Source organism: Macaca fascicularis, chromosome 3 (genome assembly GCF_037993035.2).
Source record: "Macaca fascicularis isolate 582-1 chromosome 3, T2T-MFA8v1.1".
In the NCBI taxonomy this organism is placed as follows: Eukaryota; Metazoa; Chordata; class Mammalia; order Primates; family Cercopithecidae; genus Macaca; species Macaca fascicularis.
In genome coordinates, this window is record NC_088377.1 from 140808588 (window position 1) to 140833266 (window position 24679).

The 24679-nt window shown below is 35.8% G+C and overlaps 1 protein-coding gene across 12 annotated transcripts in view; it reads right to left on the reverse strand.

The window, feature by feature from the left end:
- The window catches only part of CD36 (CD36 molecule (CD36 blood group)), a 132190-nt gene that overhangs the window by 59148 nt on the left and 48363 nt on the right, over positions 1–24679 (reverse strand). For 7 of the 12 annotated variants that reach the window (XM_074035638.1, XM_005550374.5, XM_074035636.1 and 4 more), the window contains exon 1: positions 18265–18310. The exons of 1 other annotated variant lie outside the window; for it this stretch is intronic. The gene's annotated coding sequence lies outside the window, so the exon portion shown is untranslated. Of the gene's footprint in view, positions 1–8834; positions 8896–18196; positions 18311–24679 lie in introns of those variants that run through there. 4 more of the 12 variants (XM_074035639.1, XM_005550377.5, XM_045388666.3 and 1 more) reach the window with 3 other exon arrangements.

Here is a 24679-nt window from a genome sequence, read left to right on the forward strand (position 1 = left end):
AAAAATTACTGATGACAAATCACCATAACAGATATAATATCAAAAAAGTTTGAAATACTGCAGAAATGACCAAAATGTGACACAGAGACATGAACTGAGCTCACACAGATGAAAAAAATGACACCAATAGACTTGCTCAAAGCCAGGTTTCCATAAACCTTCAATTTGTAAAATAGTAATAACTGCAAAGCACAACAAAATGAGGTATGCCCGTAGTATGCAGTAGGTGACCTTGAGGTTATGCATCCAGTTGGCTGGTGATATCAAAGATTAGTAGGAAAACATAAGGATATGATATAGTTTGAATAGCTGTCCCCTCTGAACCCTTGTTGGAATTTGATCCCCAATGTCAGAGGTGTGGCCAAATGGGAGGTCTCTGGGTCATGGGAATGGATCCCTCATGAATGGCTTGGTGATGTCCTCCTGGTAATGAATGAGTCCTTACTCTATTATTAAATAGTTCCCATGGGATCCGATTGTTAAAAAGAGTCTGGCACCTTCCTTCCCTCTCTCTGCATGTAATGTCTGCTCTCCTTTCCCTGCTGTCATGGGTGGAAGCTTCCTGAAGCTGCTATCAGAAGCAGATGCTGGTGCCATGTTTCTTGTACAGCCTGCAGAACCATGAGTTACAAATAAACCTCGTTTCTTTAAAAATTACCCAGCCGCAGGTATTTCCTTATAGGAACATAAAACAGACTAAGGCAGAATGCATGGTAAAGGACAGGCATTTTCTGGTTCATGTCTAAATCCTTGCCTTTTGTCAACATAAATCTCTCAACAGATGCATTTATCTATGCAACTTTGACGTTTTAAAATTATTTTTGTTATTTCCATATACAGATTTCAGTTAAAACATTTATTCACATAGTCATTTATTTTAATAAAGTAATTATTCTTGAAACCAGATATTTCTGGGTCCAGAGAATTTAAAAATAAATAAAATCAATAACACCCTAGCTTAATGGTAATAAGCTTGCACTGAAATTCAGAAAATTATAAACTAGCACAATAGGTACTATCATGGAAAGTTTATAGCACAATCTACAAAGCGAGAAGGTTTTAGGAGAGATGGCAAGCTCCATAAAGAAAAGGATATTCCAGTCTCTTTCTCAAACAAGAATCAGAGATCAGTTACCATCTATTGGTCAATGCAGAGGAGGGATAAAAGCAGAGGATATTTCCCCATCCATAGAAAGATTTGGAATTTTTACCAGAGGCCAGGGACTTCGAGAATGAAAACATAAAAAAGATATCGTGGTTACTTCAAAATAAGTAAGTCATTTCAAATTAATTGAGCATCTGCTATGTTCAGGCATTATTAGGGAAAAGGTGTAATTTTCATCTTCCAATTCAAAAGCAATTAGTTTTAAACTGCTAAAAGTTCTATGTTGACTTATATGAAGAAGCACTAATAGAGACTAAAAATTCTGCTTCAGAGCACAAAAACTGTACATAATGCTATAAAGTGAAGAACTTACTGGATGTATTTTATAACCATCTTTATTATTTGGTAACTTTAGAGCTGACTTATATAAACATATCCAAGTTTACTTTGAAAATAATGAATGCAAAGTTAAAGGTCTATATATAAGTTTGAAAGCATTTTAATGATTTTTAAATCTAAAACTATTCAAGCTTAAAATATTAGGAAGTATTTATGGCAGTTATGAATTTCTTTGCTCTTTTGTTATGTAAACATTACAAAGACTTTTAATATATTCAATGCCTCTTACTATGGATAAATGCATATCATCTTACTGTGAATGTTAGGGGTAAGAAAAATTAAAAACTTATATTCAGGCCTGAGAACATGAGAAACCTGAGATGGTGTAAATAACAGTTCGCAATAAAATAGAAAGTAACACATTCTTAAAGGAATTAAATACAGAATAGTTTTTTCCATTTGAAAGCAAAGATGAAAATATTTTAAATAAAATTTTCTTTTTCACCCTAAAACATTCTCTTACACTAATGGCTAATGCTGAGAGTGTTTACTGCAGAGCAGACAGTGCTTACCACAAACCATATCCTATTCTGAAAACACAGGACGATCTAAATTGATCTTCAGAATACTCTTTAAGTGTCACTATTTTCACAGTATTACAAATGGCAAAAATGATGCTCTGTAAGGTTAGCTAAATTGCCCAAGGTCAAACAGTGCTGAGCTAAGAGTTAAATGCTGGCTGCTACATTCAGACCCTGAATGCAGGGTCTAAATATATATATCACACTGTAATCTATTACTATCCATATGAAACAATGTAAAAAACCAAAGCATTTATGAAATTTATAAAAATTTTAACAATATTCATGAAAGAATATGTATTATGCATGACAGAAAATGGTAATAATCTTTACATAAATGGAATAAAATTCTGTCCTAAACTAAGTAATTTTTGCAATGAATTTAGGCGTGACCAACTTTTGGTACTTCAATGTCTTATCAGTTTCACCTTTCTCTAATGACAATGCACTAGAAGACCGCAGCACAGATATAATTGAAAAGAATGTCATAGCCAAGTGAGAAACAGAAACTTCAGCATCCAATGTATATTTGAAGAGTTTGTTTTTCTCACAGCAATTTTTTTTCTTTTTTTTGAGTGGAGTCTCGCTCTGTTGCTCAGACTGGAGTGCACCAGCACAATCTCTGCTCACTGTAACCTTTGCCTTACGGGTTTAAGCAATTCTCTTACTTCAGTCTCCCAAGTAGCTGGGACTACAGGCACCTGCCACCATGCCAAGCTATTTTTTTTTTAATTAGAGATGGGGTTTTGCCCTGTTGGATAGTCTGGTTTCGAACTCCTAACCTCAGATGATCCACCTACCTCAACCTCCCAAAGTGCTGGGATTATAGGCGTGAGCCACCATGCCTGGCCCTTCACAGCAATTTTACTTTTTAAAAATTATTTGGAGGATACATATATTTTATTTTTAATTTTTTTTAACTTTTAAGTTCAGGGGTACACATGCAGGTATGTTACATAGGCAAACTGTGTCATGGAGGTTTGTTGTACAGATTATTTCGTCACCCAGGTATTAAGCCTAGTACGCATTAGTGATTTTTCCTGATTCTCTCCCTCCACTGTCCACCTTCTGAAAGGCCCCACTGTGTGTTGTTCCCCTGTGTGTGAGGACACATATATTTTAATTTTCAAAAATTGAACTCATGTAAATTAGAATAGGACGTACTGTGACAGAAGTTACTTCCACTCTTTCCACCTCATCTCTCCTCACTGAGCTCTGATTTTGTATTAGATATTTCATGTCTATGTGATTATGAAACCTCTCCTAAGCTACACAGGTTGAATATTGATTAGTCTAAGCCACATTCTGCTTGATAATGAGATGTATACCAAGTAGCTTGATAATGAGATGTATAGCAAATATCTAACAAAATGCTGACACTGAGGCATAAAAACAAGTCAGCTACAGAGCTGCAGTGATCGTTTTCTGTTTTAAAAGACTGAAAGAAGACAGAAATTTGTTTCTTACTGCTGTTAGGCATTGTTATATAAAGACATGATCCTTCCAACTGCTGTAGTCACTTTGTACTTTTAAGATAACAGTAAGAAAAACCAACCTAAAGCCCTACGAATTAATTAATATCAGTGAGCCTAAGGATGATTCCAAGCTGGTTAATTCAGTCTATTGACTCCTTATTATATGAACAACAAAAAAAGTCCCTCCGAAACTGCTTTTTTTTGGATTGTTTTGTTACTTGCAGGCAAAATCATCCCAACTGGTCACAACTGTAGACTTAAGAAAATGCTTGAGATTTATTCTCATAGTATTTGTTAAACAATAAATATTAGAAAATAATTATCAGTTTACCAAACGCTAACTTTTCTCCAGAGTAATCACTTTAAAATACTGGACTGTCATACCATCTTGGTAACACAATTATTTGCTCAAAGTGCATATGTGTGTGTGCGCACGCATACACACAAACACACACACACACACACGGTCCCCAACTTACAATGATTCAACTTACAATCTTCTAACTTCACAATGATGCAAAAGCAATACACATTCAGTAGAAACCATAATTCAATACTACATTTAATAAATTCCATGATATATTCAACATTTTATTCTAAAATATGCTCTGTATTAGATGATTTTGCCAAAATGTAGGCTAATGTAAGTGTTCTGAGCACATTTAAGATAGGCTAGTCTGATCTTTGGTATTCAGTAGGTTAGATGTGTTAAATGCAATTTTACAATGATATTTTCATATTTTTAACTTTAGTAGGTTTATTGGGATATTACCTTAACATAAAGTCAAGGAGTATCTATAGAATCAACTCTAAAGAACAAAGAAATACCATAAGATTTCCTATTGCTTAGAAAGATAGAGTTCTTTAAAGGAAGAAAATGATATCTGTTAAGGCTTTAAAAACAAATAAAAATTAAATCAAAATTCAAAATTAAGTCCAAGCTTCTATCCTTCCTAAAAACAGAATTATCCTGACAAAGGAAAAGTGAAATATAAAATTAATCAATCTGAACCAAAGAAAAGCTATCATGGAAACCAAGAAAGAGTCTTCCATTTGTTTTGGTAAGACTATTAGAGAAAACTCCAAGAGTTTTCATGAAGCTTGCCACCTTAGAATTTTTTGGGAGAAATTACGAAGAGTAAAGAAATAATACGATTCCAGGCTGTGAGTTAAGAGAAAGGAAATGTGCTAAAGAACTAACTTGTTTATTCAAACACGAACTGACCTTTCATCATACTCCAGACTTTGAGCATGACACTGGCATACAAAGATGAATAAAATATGGTCTTGAACAGATTGTGATTTTGTTGATAGGAGATAGATTGCAAAATAACAGAAGGGCTTCAATGGATGAATAGATATTTTCTAATCACAGAAGATGGAAAAAGGGCAATGGAAGCAGAAAGAACAGCATGCATAAATTCAGAGGCAAAAAGGAAGTGATATGCTTGCAAAAGTACAAAAATTGTTTTCAGGGAAGTGGCAAAAAGTGAGGAAGATGGGTGGATACCAGACCTTGAAGCCCCCTGCATGATATTCTAAGGAGCTTGAACTTTATTCTGTAAGCAGAATAGAACAATTAAGTAATTATAAGTTGGGGGAGTGACGGGATACAAGTTTGCACTTTTAAAACGTCACATGAAAAGCAATAAATTGGGTTGAGAAATTCAGCTAGATGACTAATAAATGAATGCTGGAAAAACACAAGACCCTGAACTAAACTTGTATTCAGCCTAATGAAGGGAATGTGATCTCATTCTAGGCAAAGTTTGGATTAACAGGGAACGTTCTTGCAGTTTATAGTGGCAGCCATGGCAAAGAGGGCTGTAAAATTGAAAAGCAAGCCCTAAGAGTCATTATCACAAGTGGGAGAAATACTTTTGGTTAGCGTTCATCTTGATGGCATTCTGGAACATAACAGCAGGGGTAGATAGAAGAGAAGTAATGAAAATTGGATATGTCCCTATGCAAGCAGAGGGGGAAAAAACACTAAAGGTCAAAGGAACAAAGAACTTAGCATTTCTTTTATATTGGCATTAGTTGAAGTGACAAATCCAGTATAAAGCTAACGAGTAGCAGAGCAAATAACAAAGGCACCCACAGTTTTCAACTGATATCAGGAATTATTTAATCCCGCAATTTCCCACTTCACATTATAAACTGGTATATTGGAATTGGGGTCAGGAATCCAGATTTGGTTTCCAAGGAAGGGCAGAATCAGGGAAGTACTTCAGTGTCATGGTGGGGAATTTGAGGGAAAAATGGAGCTGCGAAGCAGTAGCAGCAAAGATGAAGACACAGAGGGCTCCCTTGCAAAAAACCCCACAGACTAATGAACAAGAGACATTGATAATTTCATTTTTATTCTGCAGTCAGGAACTGGACTTAAGTAAAGAAGAACCTAATCAGGAAGAAGGAATGAATAAACTAATTGTACGAACTTGCTTTTTAGTGAACATATGTATAGATTCTCTTGTTGGCCACTGGGTGTATAAAATGTAAATACATTATGATGGTCTAAAAATGTAGGACAAAGAGTGAAAGAGAACCTATGTCTAAACCCAGTGGAAAACAAGGAGGCTCTCCAAGAAATAATCTGGGTAGTTTTTGCAATTAAAAACAATCACCATTGTTTCTCCACAACACGAATGTGCTCTGCAGAAACAAGGATTTGATGTAAACAAAAAAGAGAATGATGCCCATTTTATTCTGGTATAACTTATACAAGTAGTTTAAGAATATCTGTGATGTGTTACGAGTTTGTGGAAAAACATCAAGTATAGGAATATTTCAGGTAAGAAAGCTGATTGGCATTAATGCTCTTTTATTTTCATTTCAAATAGATAACTGCTGCTAAGCCGGGCATACAAAATATCCCTTTGACTTTCAGAAAAATAATAAATGTTTATCTGTAACAACTTTTCAGACAGTAATATTAGAGTAGAGACATCCAAAAGCATATTAGCTAATTATATGCATTTGGTTCTGCATAAAATAGATTCCAAAAGTACTATCTTAACTTCCCAAGTAACTAGTAGATATTTTATATTTATTGATAGTATTTACCTTTTATTACTGTTAACAAGGAGTCAACTCGGTTATCAGGATCCTACTCTTTTTTAACTTTTGAACCATTCAAATTTAAGAATCGGCGCGGGGGCTCAAGCCTGTAATCCCAGCACTTTGGGAGGCCGAGACGGGTGGATCACGAGGTCAGGAGATTGAGACCATCCTGGCTAACACGGTGAAACCCCGTCTCTACTAAAAAATACAAAACACTAGCCGGGCGAGGTGGCGGGCGCCTGTAGTCCCAGCTACTCGGGAGGCTGAGGCAGGAGAATGGCGTAAACCCCGGAGGCGGAGCTTGCAGTGAGCTGAGATCCCGCCACTGCACTCCAGCCTGGGCGACAGAGCCAGATTCCATTTCAAAAAAAAAAAAAAAAAAAAAAAAAAATCAAAAGTGCTGACTAGACTTAAATAAACCCCATCTCTTAGGCCCATGACAAGCATCTCTCATCTGTAAAAGATTCATGCCTCTTTGTCCCATTAAAAGTTAAAATTTTTAACTGGGATTTTTACTTCTTAACTACAGTTTCCTGTTCAGTAAATTATTTCTGGCTCACATAAAACAGAGCTACATGTTTTATTCCAAAATAGGAAAGATGAAGCAAGATCTTGTGAAAGGATAGACCTTAAGGAGGAAGTGAAGAATGACATCTTTCTTGGTTTAGATGATATCTTTAAGAGTAACTGAAGGAACAAACTCTACAAAATAGAATCGAAGTAGCTTATTAACAAGATACTATGATAAATACAGCAGAGGTTAAAACACACTATTTCTCTTGTATTGCCTTTATCATATTTTAAGACCGACCCCCACCTCCCTGCAAAAAAAAGAATAGAGAAACTTAATTTTACATACGGCACTGAAACTTTGAATTTATCATGCAGCTCATGTTTAAAACGCATATATGTATAATGTAAATAAAGTAGTACGCATATGAATATTACAAATGTCTTAACTATTACATTACCATAAAGAAAAGATGCTTTTTCTTTGTGTGACTTATGGAATCCAGTTAATTTATAGCCTTATCTCTCCTTGTCTCTCTACCACTACTTCCTCTACAGATTTATGAGAAGTTACAAAGTAGATTATTACCATGGGATATTTGTCAATATTTCTACTCATTTTCAATCCATATACTACCTAAATATATGGAATATTATTCAATCACAGACTTGAATCACTTACTAGATTTTTTTTTTTTATTTAAGCAAAGCTTATGAAAGTCTGAATTCTTAAAAAAATGCTTAGTGGATGTAAAGTGTTCTCACCACAAAAATAATAGCTATGTGATATAACACACATGTTAAGTAGCTAGATTGAGTCCATTCCACAATGTTTATACATTCAAGACACAGTGAATACATACAATTATATCTTCAATGTGGAAAATTAAAGAAATAAAAATGACAAAAGAAAGTCTATGGTTGTATAATAGAAAAGTCAGATTATCTCTTCTATTTCAGGTGATATCTGGAATATCTAAATAAAAAGTTGAGTATATGTATTTAACCACATTTGTATAAATTCCACAGAGGTGCATATTTTCAGAAATACGTTGTAAGATAATTCCCAACTGCAGGATTCTACGATCTGATTAGCATGCTATTCATCCATATACTAAGTAGAAAGACCCCTTAATTTCTTCATAAGAAGCTTTGAGTAATTAAAATTTCATTTTGTTGTATTTTATATGTGCCAACGGCATAATTTTTTCATTTATATAACAAATTAGTTTTTATGGTATATGTGCAAAGAAAGGAATCAATTCCCCCAAACAATTTGTGCACATTATCATTTTTATACACAGACTGATCTCTTGGTTTTTCAGGTTGCTAGCATAACAAGAATGATATTTTGTACTAAAGTACTCCATGTATTGAGCATATTATAGAGCTTAAGAAGGACATTTAAAAGAATCTTATTTCAACAGTCAAAAGTAGTAGAAATTGGATTTCAAGGGTGCACATTTAATTACTGAAGTAGCAAAGAACTTTGTAATGTAAAGAGAAAACAGCCCCTCATCCAGGAGCTGGCCTGGTATTATGAGTTAGGTCTTGCTGTTTCTGGACGTAGGTCCAGCACTCACTGCTTGGCCTTGGTGTTTGTTCTGCTGAACACAAACAATTCACAGAACATTTACTTTAGATAACACCATTCTGTGATCATGATGAGTCAAGACAAAATGAGACCCTTTTATGTCTGAACCCAGAATGATTATGAACACTGCCCAAACCACAGATACTACACATTCCCTTCCCACTTACTATGAGTGACTCTGCTTCTTTATCAATTACAGCTTCAGCTTCAGTCTAGTCTTCCCTTGTCCTAGATAAGATTAAGGCAACCAATCATAAGATTATCCTGCCTCCTGACAACATCCAATTCAGAGTAAACCTCTATTTCCTTCAGTATCACCCCTCAACCCTCCCCAGTCAACAACCAAAGTCCAAATTCTAGAATAGATTTTTCCTAATATCTTCTTACTGGGTCACTGTCAGTTCCCTATGGTACACTTCTCTCTCTTTGCAATGAGTAATGAACTTGTCTCACTACAGGTGTGTTCCTGTTGTTCTTTGGTTAAATAAATGACATTGGCAGTAATAAAGCACCTAAGAAAATTGGCTCCTAACTCCAGTGCTATCAAGAGGCTCTGATGTATATGCTAGCACGATCTCTCAGAATTTTCAAGATGACTAAAGAGAAACTCAAAGAAGAAAAATTAGAAGATGCTAATGAGAAACAGGAGAGATTATTATGGATGTGCAAAATGACATGGGACAACAATTTTGAGGTTAGAGCTTCTGTGTCATGCATGGGAGAAAGAAGCAGGCCGAGACAAGAAACATGGCCAGGTCAGAATACGGGGGCAGAGCATCCACTGAAAGGCCATGAAACACCCAAGAGCTTTATTATAATTCTGTTCAAGGCAGGGCACAGTGGCTCATGCCTAAAATTCCAGTGGATTGCGGGGTCCAGTGGGGAGGACTGCTTGAGGCCAGGAGTTTGAGACCAGCCTGGGCAACATAGAGACCCTGCCTCTACAAAAAGAAACAACCACAAAAATTAGCTGGGCATGGTGGTGTGTACCTGTAGTACCAGCTTCTTGGGAGGCTGAGGGGGGTAAGATTACTTGAAGCCGGGAGTTTGAGATTACAATGAGCTATGACTGTGCCACTGCACTCCAGCCTGACTGACAGAGCTAGACCCTGTCTCTAAAAAATAAAAAAATCTTTCTGGGTGCCATGGCTCAGGCCTGTAATCTCAGCACTTTAGGAGGCCAAGGCAGTTGGATCACGAGGTCAGGAGAGAGAGACCAGCCTGGCTTACACGGTGAAACCCTGTCTCTACTAAAAATCCAAAAAATTAGCCGGGTGTGGTGGCGGGCACCTGTAGTCCCAGCTACTCGGCAGGCTGAGGCAGGAGAATCGCTTGAATCCAGGAGGCAGAGGCTGCAGTGAGCCGAGATCATGCCACTGCACTCCAGCCTGGGTGACAAGAGCAAGATTCTGTCTTAAATAAATAAATAAATAAATAAATAAATATAACTGTTCAAAATCTGTTCAAAAGAAGATAGAGGAAAATTCTAAGTCTGTTTCACTAAAACTTCACTAAAGAAGCCTCAGTGACTACACTGAAGATATACTATTCTTGTATTTATAAAAGATGACATAAAAATAGCATAATATTAGGAAGCTAAATTACCCTCTCAGTAAATGGCTACCAAAATAATTGTAGGTGGATTTTAAATAACTTCCTAGAAGGGATTAAAAATCTTAGGCTCTGAGGTGGGACATACAGAGCACAAATATAGATTCAGGGAAACAATAAGGGTAATGATGATGATAATTACAATGACAATATAGTAACAATTTTTAAAAAGGCATTGTGAATACCAAGTTAAACATTTTTTTATCGTTCTCATGCACCAATTTTTGAGAACTACTGTGATAAATCTAGGCTCATTTAATCAGCTGTTAAAAGTGAGCTGTGCGCTTTTGGATAATACTTCTCACTCTTCAGTTTCCAGTATTCACTTGCCAGTCCTTGTTTTCCAAAGAAGGATTTAAACCTAGATCAGACCCAGAGCTTCGCTCACCCCTCACAGTGCACGTCCTTTCCTAATCTTATCTTGCCCTCAACCCTTTGCCTACATAGCAAGCACCTGCTGGGTGATTATACTTGTAACCTGAACCAAATTCTGATCTGGCTCCCCTCACCAACAGATCACAAGCTAGAAGACAGGCAAATACTAACTCAAGCTTTTTGCAACTATTTTTTCTGACTCTAATGCTGTATTACATCTCGTAACAAGCTCTTGTTGAAATCTTCAGATTACATGTGAAATTATTCTGCTATCACAGTTTGAATCATCAACTTTGTTTTATTTATATATGCTTTTATTCCCCCCAGTTACACTGGCAAATATTTTATTAATCAGTAGCCCTTGCAAGAGTAAACTTAAATATATTCCTACAGTATTTTTAGTTTGGACTTCTGATTGATTGGAGAAAACGTGAGAATCAACAAAACAAAAACCTGACACCCCGCTCAAGTAGCTCTCAGCAGGTCTAGGAAGGCAGATTCATAAACAGACACTTCTAACAGGCTGTGATACCTACACTCAGGTGGGGAGAGTGGATGGTGAGGGAGAGAAGGTGTTAAAGGACAGTGGTGGAGGAAGTGGTTCCTTATGCCGCGACTGCATATAAAGATCCGGGTACAGAGTGGGAGAAGGTAGAGTGGATCATAGGCATTTCCCCAAATAGAGATACATAAAAAAACATACAAAATAATAAACATACAACTGGGAAAACAAAATTCAGTAAGACTTCGGTACAGTGTATGAGTTTTGGAAGAACAAGACAAAACACCAGAAAAGTGGCCACAAATGACCACAAACATGATGCCGTAATTTAACACATAATATACCAAACTTTATATTATATGTGTGCCTTGATTACCTGGAATTCATTCTCTTGGGGGTTTATCTTAAAAGCAACACAGGACTACTCAAGGATTTTTAGGGAAGGAGTACATGATAAAATTTGGGTTTAGGAGATGGCCTTGGCATCAGCATGGGGAATGGATTGGAGGGAAGGCCAGAGGAAGCCTATCAAAATAATCTAGAAAGGAAATTATGTAGTTGAACTTAAAAAGTGGCTATGGGGGTGGGGGTAGGAAACGTGGGAAAGATTTCAGAAATATTTAGTGGATATGGAAGATATTTAGAAGGTAGCATGAGTAGCTAAGGCTTGGTGACTAATTAGCTAGGTAGAGAGGGAAAAAGTGTAAGTCTCAGGTTTTACACCTGAGTAACAAGACAAAAGGAGGTACTGGAGGGGAAATACAGGACCAGGTTTAGGGGTGGGGTGGGGTGGGGTTAGTTCTATCAGGGTTTAATATTGGCATTTTCACTAACTGGCTGCAAGATCCTGAGCCAATTTCTAAATCTCTCCAAGTCTGTTTACTCATTTGTAAAATGGAGATAACACTATTTATTTTAAAAGTATTGTAAAACTTAAATAATATTTAACCCTTCTATGGCATTTACAATATGCAAGACACTTTTATGAGTATTTTGTATGCATTAAGTTGCTTATCTTGGACAGTTACCCTATGAGGTAGGTATGCTTATTATCCATGTGTTACAGATAGGGAAGCAGAGGTACAAAGAAGTTTACTAACTTGTCCGAGGTCACAGAGCTGGGGAGTTAGAGATCTAAGTTTCAAACATACACAGTCTAACAGTAGAGAGTATGCCTCAGGCAATAATTTACTTCTCATTAAATACTAGGCACTTTGCATAATTATTTTTAGAGTGCTTTACAGGTACTACATAGGTAATAAATAGCTATTAAAATTTAACCATTTTATTTTAAAATAATTTGCAGGGGATATGTTATATGCATATATATTATTGAAGGCTGGGATCAATTCAAGCCTAGTAAAAGACACTCACTTGGGGATTATAATTTAATTTTGAACATAAAAATGTACATCTTGAATCAGAACACATTAATAAGGTTATACAGCTCAGGCCTGTAATCCCAGCACATTGAGAGGATGAGGCGGGCGGATCACGTCAGGAGATGGAGACCATCCGGGCTAACACAGTGAAACCCCGTCTCTACTGAAAATACAAAAAAGTTAGCTGGGCGTGGCGGCAGGCGCCTATAGTCCCAGCACTTGGGAGGCTGAGGCAGAATCTCTTGAACCTGGGAGAAGGAGGTTGCAGTGAGCCGAAATCGCACCACCACACTCCAGCCTGCGTGACAGAGTGAGACTCCGTCTCAACAACAACAACAACAACAACAACAACAACAACAAAAAGAGTTTAGATACTTTCAACTCAAGAACATGACCTACTGGCATGGAGATATATGGGTCTGAAGTTGAGAAGACTGATTGGAGCCATAAGATGTAGATTGGGGTCTCCTCAACATACAGATTATAGGTGAAGTCATGAAAATTGATATCACTTAGCAAGTGGGGGATGGGGAATGGGAGCCTAGAAAATCTGCAGAAATGGAAACTGAGGAAAGCAATATGGCTAGACAAGGGCATAAAAGGTCACTAACTTCTACAAGCCTCCACGTCCTTACTTGTAAAAAAATCAGTAGGTCTTAGTTTTAGAGTGTGCTAAGAACTCTCTCCACTTCTGTTTGTAGCTTTTGCTATGAAAAAAATGTAAACATTGGGAGAGCAGCTGAAAGTTGACGTCCAGCCCTAAGCCTCAGAAAAAAAGAAAAGGCAAGCTTCATAGCTGTTGCTTTGCCATGGTAAATAATTAAGTGCTTTTCTTTTTCTTCTTTTTTTCAAAAGACCATTCAGATTGTTTCAGTTGCTTTTATTTATTCTACAGGATTTCAGCTTCAGAAACTCTCTTAGTGTTACTATGTACAGAAGTTTTGCATGGGAGAGTTGAGAGAACAAAATGCTACCTTTAATACTCAAGAGGAATATTAATGGGGTGGAGAAGATAATGGGAGGAATTACAGTAAGCTTCCTGTTTGCCTCTTAATAATAGAATTTATTTTTCCCCTTGTTTAATCCTGTATTTCCCAACTTCAGCTGGTAAACCATACAGAATTTTGTTGAATGATTATAACAGGGCTGTAGTACAAGGATACAATACGCAAAGATTGGAAGACTGAAGGGGAAGGAACTTTCAAGCAGCTGTCTAAGTCAGAAAGGAACTAAGGGATGGAGAAAGAAAATGGGTGATGACTGTACTTTTACCACCAGCTGGCCACCATCCCCAAACGTCAGAGAGGGTTTTGAGGGGATACGTGACTAGGCTAGCAAAGAACAGTACTGTGTATGCTGTGGTTATTCACGAAGTGAAAAGTGGAGAAATCACAGCCCTTTCCTGGAGGAAAGATTAGCAAATCTCCAAGATGACCCTTGGGCCCAGAGTGAAACTGACTGAGCTAAATGTTTCTCTCTGGCTTCATCCAAAACTCAGTACATGCGGCAAAGAGATCTAAGAGACTGTACACAGTAGCAAGCACATCTAAGTTTTGCATGCAGACTGCGGAAAGGACTAGGACATCAGTGAGAGGCATTAGGTGAAATGAATGAGTTTCATGAACTGATTTACTGAGACATTCTCAGCATCTGTGAGTTTATATATTTAGTGTCTTATAAATTACAGAATATTTCTCTGTTAAATCCCATAATTCATTTTATGAGTAGAGGATCTGTCTTATATTATAAAAATAAACAGACCCACAGACATGCTAGGAAGAACAGCAGTAGTAACATTCCATTAAACTACCTACCTGAGAATTTAATACAAAAAAAAGTTGCACAGCTCTATGTATTACGTTATAGTAGAGAGCTACATCAATTTGGATATTTTTAGAAAAAGTGCTAAACATAAGAAACAAATGTGTCTAAGTTATTTCCATAATGCAAAATTCTTAAAATTTTAGTCATAGTCCTTAGAAGAAGATGAATATTTTGATTTAGGAAATAGTTAGACAATAATTTAAATAAATGAATAAAATCTATTGAGTTATTATGTATGAGTCAGGCACGGGGACATTGCTGTTATTAACACAAGTAGTTACAAATGGAATAACTCCATTACCTTTATGGCGTTTATATGCAGGCAGGGTGCTCCAACTCCAGGCAATAGCAAAGGTCTGTAAGGAATGCTCTTATCCCTGTATATTAAGCCTATCACAGCTCATACCTTTCTGCCCTGTAATTCCGTGTCTATGGCATCTGCTTAGATGTACCTATTGACCAAGCAGCTCTTAAAAGGATAGGGCTAATAGAAATTAAAAGTCTCCCTAAGAGACCAAGATAAAATCAAGAATAGTATTTATTCCCCATTTCAGATGAAATAGTTCAAGAAGAAATAATGTAAGAAGTTATCAGTCCTAAAGCTTAGAATCCAGACTACAGTTATTTTATTCTGGAGAGGCTTCCTATGTTGTGTGAAGTTACTTAGCATTTTAAGAGTAAATGATGCAATAACGAGAAGCTTAGAGTAAGCAATGGAAACAACTCTGCCAATATCTTCCTTCTAGTCCTTCTGGAAATATAACTGTCACTCGTTTGGTCCATTTTTTCCCCCAGAGACTGATAACACTTTAAGGGAGCTGTTGTTGTGGGGTCATGGGGAAAAGTATCCATAAAATGATGAATATGCTTTCACCATTTACTAACAGTTTTTGTTTGTTAACCTTCATCAAAAATTTCATTCTATATGAACAAAGTTCAGAAAACCGCCTATAAAATGATCCTAGATTCTTATAAATGTTCAGCACAACATTATTTCTAATAGCATTTCCTACAGCAGTGTAGGTGTTCATTAAATATTTTTGAAAGAGTATGTCAATGAATAAAGGTATTTGACAGATAGCAACTCCATCATGTATTCAACCAAAATAGGTATTTCATGTTTTAGGGCTCAGTCTTAAAGTAGATATCCAGTTTACTTAAAATTTTATATCTTCTCTAAAAAGACAGTATGCTTTGGGTTCTATTTTATGAGACCATTGTATTGAACACACTAATGTTTATTACTTCATTTCTAAAACTTACCAGAATGAGATACAAGAAGTAGATCTTGCAGTGGCATTTGCTACATTTTAAATAAAGTTACAATGAAGTTTCAACATGGGACCAAAGGAACCTCCAAATGAATTTCAGTTAGACTGAAGTGTTCTTATTAAGTCATGGTTGTAAAATAAGACATGACTATTTTTTTTTATTTTCTAAAAATTAAAATGAGAAAAGTAATATTTATAAGACTTAATGAGAAGGAACAACATTAATGAAGAGATGAAACTAATAATAATTTATTTTTAAAAACTATCCTCATTTCACCTTTAAACATCACAAGCACTGAAGGGCAAACAATACTTTTCCATTTGAGCACAGTCCGGAGTCCTTGGTGAATGAGCCAAGCTGTCTCCTATGTCCCCTCTAATGCTTGCCAATTTTCTGTCATTTCCTTCTTTGTACGATAGTGTTTGTGTGACAAAGGTCTCTGGGTATATTTCAAAACATCTTTAGCTATTTAACAGGGTACCAACCAGCACGTATCTAAACGTGTTACTTCTTCTCCACATGGTTTGTCAGAAGATACAAATCAGAATTCACTTTACCCTTTCCATAAAGAAATGACTTGAAAGCTTATTGTGGAACCAACGGCATACTTTGTTAAAAAACAAAGAAAGAAAGAAAGTTTCCAGTGACTTAGCCAATTACTGTACTTCTACATACAACACTAAAACTATTTACTGGACTATATTTTTTCTATTCCTTGCACACTTACATTTGAGATCATTTTCTTTTCCTGATGAGCATGTATTGTTTGTGACTAATCACTGTGGATTAGACATAACTGAGGATTCCAGTCACATGATATGGAAACCCAACCTCATTCCCACCCTCTTCAGTACCTCCACTTGCTCCTCACAGAATGCAATAAAGTGATGCACTTCACAATTTTTATCTGAATTGCAATCTTTAGGAAAATCATAAACACCAGACAAATACATTTTTCCTTTTCACTCATTTTATAGCATTTATTTCAAAATTGGGATTTTTTTCAAATAATTTAACCTGAAGCTTTATTAGTTTGTAAATACTAAGAATATCAGATTAAATTCCTTAGTCATCTTAATCAGTAATTTGTGGTGAAAAGCAAAATAAGCCACAGTTACATCAACAGCTTTATATTATATTTCTTTGCTCTGAAACGTTTCCTTCCATTTAATCATCCTACTCTACAACTCTACAACCTTAAGCTGTCTTTTTTCAATGATTTGTCAGCAGTTTAACCACCCCCCTTTTTCTTTTGCCTGACAGTAATTCTTGAGTTCCAGAGCATATCTTTTTCCCAGGTGGAAATTGTTTTATTATCCTCAGGTGTTTGCTTTCTTGAACTCTTAGAACAGTTAATTCCACAGTTGTCATTATACTTTACAAAAGGATCAGATTCCAAATAATTAGTAATTGCACAGTACATCATTTGAAAATATTTTTCCTTTCTTCTTGTCAGGATTACAGGAGTCTCATATATTGCCCCACAAATCCACTTTTATTATTTAGTCAGTTATAACTGAAAACAAGATAGCTTGCCAATTTCTCTTTGAGACAGAGATCCCATCTGAATTGTGAGTCCTCTCAAGGAGTGTGAACAAGAAGTTTACCCCTTTGGAAGTATTACCCTTAAATGGTTCCCCAGAATTCGGTCTAGCACCAAGCAACCATTCCCCAAATAATAAAAGAAAGTGACCTTTTTTGTAAAGGCAAAGAAGCCTATCTAATTCATTCCAGGGCTTGTAGAATAGCATGGAGAAACAGAAGGAATTGCTTTTTTTTTTTGTATCAACCTTAATTGTGTCTCAAAATATGCATAACTTGACTTTCTGTGTAAGTAACGACTTTGTCATTCTTGGTGGTGTTGTCTGATCTTATGTAGTCATATTATGAAACACACCGTATAACAAAAATTCTGCTAGGTAACAAAATCTCCCCCTACCCCACAAATAAGACATGCAGCACCCACACTCAAGAAAATTTTTATGATCACTAATGATTAGTAAGTTTTATGTATAAAAATATTTTTGTTTTCTTCTGTCTAGGAGTCAAATTAAGATTGGTCTTTTAGATTATTTCTTAAATGTATTTGTCAGTTGTGACAGCAAGCCAAAAAACATTTTCAGAGTCCCATGAAAGAAGGTCATTCAAATTCTAGTCTCATTTTAAATACAAACTTTTCCAGGTTGGAAGAGGATAATCAAATTGGCCAGATTTTTAGAGTATCCTTTTGAAAATATTAATCTTCTTAAAAACCTATCAGAAAACAGAAACAAGAAATCTAAAGGAAAATAAGTTTCAAGTAAAATTACACTTTTTGAAATCATGAGAAGTTTGGGTTTTCTGATGTTTTCTAAGTAAAATACATGAAATAGGCAACTAGAAATCCATAGCATCCTATGGAATTTAGAGACTTGTGGAAATGTAAGGTTTAAGGGTTAAAAAGCAAATTTCTTTAACCATTTGGTTAAAACTTACAAATAAGTTAAAAGAAGCATCACAGACTAAACTATTATATCAGAAAATAATTGCCTTTTTAGAGAGCCCCAAAATAATAGTTACTTACTAGATGACAGGGCATCAACTACAAAGACATTTACAGCCACACTTCTAAACAAAAAGCATTCTGCTCACCAACTTCTAGAAGAGCTTGCTTTCGCAGATGTAGGACCTCAAGACTGGCTCCAGAGTCTTGCAGGAGGAGATGCAGAAAGTAAACAGGATTTCCACGACATAGCAGCTGAGAACTCAGAAATGAGGCACAGGCTCTCAACCCTTCATCTATCCTTAAGGCTATCCTGACATCTGAAAACCATTGACATCCTGAGACTTCCAGCACTTCGGACGCACGCCTAACACAAGATAAATATAGATCCCTGACACCTGAGCAAAATGGAATGAATGTTAACTTGAAAAATCTCACCCTTTTGGGCCTCAGTTGAAGAAAATAAAACCCTTAATCCTTTCCCTGCTAGAACCTGTTATTCCCTTTAACAGATGGTTGCTCTATTTATGAAACATAGAAATTCAAGTAATCAATAATCAATAATAAATTAGCTTCACTTCATGATTGCCATTTGCTCTGATAGTAAAGAGAAAGGCTCAGATTTTCCTGTCTTAAGTATAAAACAACATAAAAATGAATATTGATTATTATTGAGTCAACAAACAGATTTTTGTTCCAGTAACTTTTGTTGGTGAGTCCCTGTCAACTTTCTTAGTATTTTTTCTCCTCTATGTTTTCAGTAGTCATTTGGTCAATTTTTGTTTGCCTCAATTAATGAGGCAGAAAGTGCCATGCACTGCCAGAGTTCTTTGGTTTAAATTATTGTTTTTTGAATCTTTTTGAAGGGTGGTAGAATGGATTTGGTTTACAATAAATTTTGCTTAGGACTTCCGGTAAACATGAATAAAGCTCTACTCTCAGCCCAAACAGACCCTGTGATGAAAGTTATTACTCTGAAGATATAATGACAGGATTTCTAAATTAATTTCTAGGATTTATATATTAAGAATCTCTAATTCTATATACTAAAGCAAAGTGAACAGAGAAACTGGAAAAGCCATATCGCTCTCCTGATATTTACATATTTTCAATTAAAATTTCTTTTACAGAATCACATTAAAGGAAAATTATAGACTAGAGTTAGCACTCTTTAAATAAAACTATTCTGTATCAAGTAGTAACCACTATTCACAAAAAAGGTTGTTTTGTCAAATTACCATAACCAGTATTTTCATCATATTTTAATAATAGGTCCTATGTATTGAGCACTGTTCATGTGCCTGACGCTTTACGACGTAGATAGCATCTAATTAATTCTCGTTTTCTAATCCCAAAATAAGCTTTCAAATTAACATTTTAGGCTCACTTTCCAGAGAAGAAACTGCAACTAAAAGGCTAAGTTTTGATAATGGACACATGGAGAATAACTGATTCATTTGAGAGTCTAACTCACACAATTTTGACCCAAACGCAAGTTTTCTTTTCCATCCTCCAACATAGTTGCAGGCTAAAAATGACTTTCATCCACGCTTTGTCTGTATCAGATTAGCCACCCTTTGAGCAAGTCCAAAGCTTTTTTGCTTTTTGGTTGCTTAAACAAAGTTACAGAAAGCACAGAAATGGTCCCTAAAGAGTATTGCTATGACACCAGGACATTCCCAGAGCATTATGTCCTTCACACAGGAAAAAGAGAGAAGATCCGTAAGCCACCACTCTAGCAAGGGAGATTTTTCATTTCTTGCATTTATGCATTTCATGTTCTCCTTGCCAGTTTGTATGAGCAGACTTTGATCTTCCAGATCCTGGAAGGCCAGCCCTGATGGCTACCTCTCAGCCAGTCATAGGTCTGATATGTGACATAGAGAGGGACAACCAGGTGGCAAGGAATTGGTCCTTTAGGTCAGATGGTCTTTACATGAAAAGTAGGGTCACATATCTCCAAATATTATAGAATGTGACCTTTTTAATTAAGGAAAAAAATGTTGTTTCCTGTGTGTAAAAGTTTTCTCTATTATTTGAACTTTTACACAAATTATTTTATCAGAGAAGAAGCCATGTGAAAAATTCAGTGAACACAGCTATGCATATTTTCTATGAACACAGTAAATATCATAGACTGCCTCTGACATTGTAAGGATTGTTATCTTCAAATATGGATTATGTCCCATAAAAATAGGAAATCCTGTATTTCCTTTCCATGAATCACATATGCATTATCATTAAACTGTTTACTCCCTGCTGGGCATGAGCTTATAGGGATAGGTGGTGAGGGAGAGGGAAACGTGGTGGTGGATTGTGCTAAAAAGCATGATGGCTCTGTGGTAAATCACTGAGACAAGACCATTGACTCCCTCCATTTAGGGAATCCCTAGAAGTTTTCTTCACCAACTGTCTTCAAACCTGAGTACTTCACCACAGAATGTCAATTGAAACTTAGGACTTTTTTTTGTTGATGTTGTTGTTGTTGTTGTTGTTTTTTCCAGTAGGTTGTCTGGCCTAACTTTAAGCCATTAAAGTTGAACCAACAATCCTGTTGCTAATAGCAGCTCTTTCCAGCTGTTGACAGAATGTCCTTCACAAGACAGTACCGTAGAATTTCCCATTTCTGTGTGAACATCTTTTTCGCAAAACAAGTAATTAAGTTCAGCTGCACATATGCAAAGCATCATCAATATACAGGCAGTAGTAGGATTCATGTTTTCACTCCTACCCAGCACTTCCCATGTCCTGTTTCTCTGAAGTCTTCTGAGTGCTATTCCTCTTTCAGATAATTTTCTTCACTATTCCATCACCATCATCCAAATGTGCTTCAAGTATTATTACTGACATTGACTTCATCCTTGCATATGTAATGCTGAGTGTGTTTAGGACTTTTAAAATTAATAATATGATGCTTAAAAATTAAAATTTTAAATCAAAGATTTGCCCCTTACTTGTATATTTCTGTCCATTGTGTGAGAGTTAACAGTGAACTGTTCTTGAACCCCTGGCTCTGAAATGCAACCGGGAAGGAACAGTTTATGACCTTCTAGAGAAATTTTGGCATAAACCCCTCTGCCCACTTGAAAAACAATGAGTATTATTCAACAAGATACTTACACATTAACCTTGCTAACTTGTGTTTAGGAAAAACATATTTGAAAAAAATGCCCTAGTGTCATTATTAGCTTGCCTAAACTATAAATTCAGGCTCTGAAAGATACTTGAGGGCTAATATGTAAGTGATTCTATTAGTGCACTCTTCTTACCAGGGTTTTTTGTTTGCTTGCTTGTTTGTTATTATGGAATAAACAATTTCTCCCAAACACATCCTTCGTTATGAGCATTTTTCTACAGGAAAGCTATGACAAAGGTTTACTATTAGTCTTCTCAGCTTAACTTGCTTTGCTCTAATCTAGCATATGTGAAATGTCCTTATTCTAAACATCAGATTAAGGTAAAGTTTTTATTGCTGTTGCTGCTCACAACTGACTTCAATATATATATAGTTTTCTCAAACAATGCTAAGAGAGTGAATTTTAAGTGTACCACATACATGATAACTATGTGAGGTAATTTATATGTTAATTAGCTAGATTTAGTCATTCTGCAATCTATGTATACTTCAAAACACACAATGTTTTACACAATAAATATGTACAATTTTATCTGCCAATTTAAAAATAAAATAACATTATGTATGTTTGAAAAAGCTGACTTTAGGGAAGAGTGCTTACTCTGTGTTTGGTCTTCAAATGTAATGAAGATCAATGGAAATATATGCTATTAAAATAATTTAACAGAGTAATGTTTCAAATCTTTGAAGCCTAAAATTATTGCTAAATTAATATCCTTATTTATTTCCTCCATTCTATTGTCATCTTCATTAATTATAAAGGCCTTGTCAAGAATTTGCAAGAAACAGTATGGCCCCAAAGCAGCATTCTTCCCTTTTAAGATAGTTGGGTTATCAGTTAATCATTTTTCATTCAAAAGCAAGCTATATTGCAATTCTGTTTATATATACGTTTTGTGCTACTCCTTTGGGGAAAAAATGGTAAAGAGTCAAAATTGTACTCTCAAGTATATTATTGTTTAGTGAAGAGGAAAAAAGTTGCAATGTGAAAAGCTAGACTGAGAGATCAGAGGGGCTTTTTTAATAGATCATACATCTATTACATACATGTATCCACATATTCATACATGTATGTTGTATATATATGTGTGCATATGGATATATAATGTACATATGTAAATATATGGATATGTATGGATATTATATGTATATGTATATGGGAATGTATGCACACATATGTGTGTGCACATGTGTGTATATACATATGTACATGTACACACACAAATATATACACATACATACATACATAGACACATATATATACACACAAACACACACACAAATATGTATACATACATTCCCATATACATGTACATATAAGATTGAGCTAAATAAAGAATATCTAAAAATGAGTAAGTTTTAACTGGCAAAGAATTAAGGAAAGCATTCAAAGGTAAGGGAGCAGCAACTGAAATGAGCCAGCCAGGGACAGTTAAGAGCACAGTAGGTTTAAATAACTGAAAGCAGAAAGCAGAAGGCCAATGCCCCTGGATGACAGAGAAAAGGGAAAATAAGAGATGATGCAGAAGTTCAGAGATGGGCCAGATATCACAGTAGTTTCTAAGGATTTATCCCAGGAACAACAAGAAGCCTTTGAAATATTTTAATCTGGGAAGATTCACGATTGGATCTGAATTACATTGAAAAGAAAAATTCTCCAACAGCAGCATGGTTAATAGATTGAAGAGAGATAAGAATTCAGGTGGAGAAACCAGCAAGGCAATTACAATCAACTGTAATAGCCACATGGCCTAAAAGGATGCAGAAAAAAGTGGAGAAAAACCAATGGATTTAAGACATATTTAGAAAGTAATATCAACAGGTTTAGTGGTGGTAATGGTGTGCGAGGAAATGAGAATGAGATTAATTGAGGAAGTCTCTAAATGGGAGCTAGTCTAGAAATCATTCTATACCCTACCATGAACATTCATTCTTTGGATAACAAATGAGAACACATCTAGCTACATGATTGGTATACAGCAGGTGCTGAAAAGATATTTCCTGAATGAAAGAATAAATAAATGAATGAGTGAATAGAACTGAATCCAATGTCAACACAATTGAACAGTGATATTGAAACGTCAGTATATCTGTTTAGTTTGGTTACCATAGGAGGCTTTCACAAGGCTATGGCAGGGGAGTTACAACACACCAAGTGACACTGTAGACACTGTGAGTCCAGGGAGATACTAGTTAATTCTCACAGAGAAAGGACCAAAGGAAACTAAAAGAAACCCAATACTAAAAGGAAAAAAGCTAAGCATGATTTACAGAAATTATGCAAGTGTCTTGCACGCATCTGGCTATGTGCATAGAGCTTGTAATCTAATGGAAACTTGGGTCCCCCTGGACCAAGAACAAATAATATCCACAGGACATAAAGTCCCTCTTCCAGCACAACAAAACAGCAGGCTGGTAGCCAATTATGGTAGCAGCCAAGCAGATGTCCCACTGGTTTTAAATCAGACACAGAGACTTGGTTTGTTATCATTATTACTTCCATGCTGTAGCACTTATGTTTATGAAACTTTGTTTTGATGTTATCAGAGAGTGATCAGCAACAATCAAACAATTCTTATTGTAATTTTTGACAAGCATTGTACAAAGCTGTATCTAGTGAAGCATAGCTCCATCCTCTTTCTTAGAGCAAAACATGGGAGGATTAAGTATGACGGTCCTGAGGTAGATTGAAAAGTTCTAGCAAAGCTCTGCAATTGAGACCTCCAGCCCTTAAATACACTTCATATATCACTCTTTCACTTTTGCCTACTTTTTAATGTAAAGATTAGAAAGTGACCTTCTTGGCTGCTGTTTCCCTTGTCTAATTCCTTTGTCTGTCTAACACTGCTCTACCTGCATTCTAAGTATAGGTATCTATCAAGATCTAGGCTATATTTTTTCTTTTCTTCCTATATCTTCTCTTTCTTGACAATGCATTTTTCTCTGTGGGTCTAATTTTGCACCTCTGCACAATTAATTCCATATTTTAATTTTTGACCCCTAAATTTTATCCTAATTGTAAGATTAGTTAGCATTGTTACTACTTTTCTACATACTGGTACAGTGTTTATTTTCTCATTTTTTTTTTTTTTTTTACTCTTGGGGTGATACTAATATTTACTGCTTTACAATTTAAATAGAGGCTTAGAAAAGTTAAGTAATTTACTCCACTGTTATGGTGCCCCACATGGCCAGACTTGGACCTAGATCTCCATGGACCTGGGCCTTGAACTCTTGGACACTCTGGTGTGATTGACTCACTGTGGTGTAACTGCATGTCAACATTTTGTGGCCATCTCTACTCAGGTGCCTTAAACACACATCTCCCCCTCCCTATCTCTAAGTCTGTGTTCTCAATCTCCATAAATTTCATCACCATAACTACTGTCACTCAGCTTAAAATTGTCACCCATACACCTAACCATCTT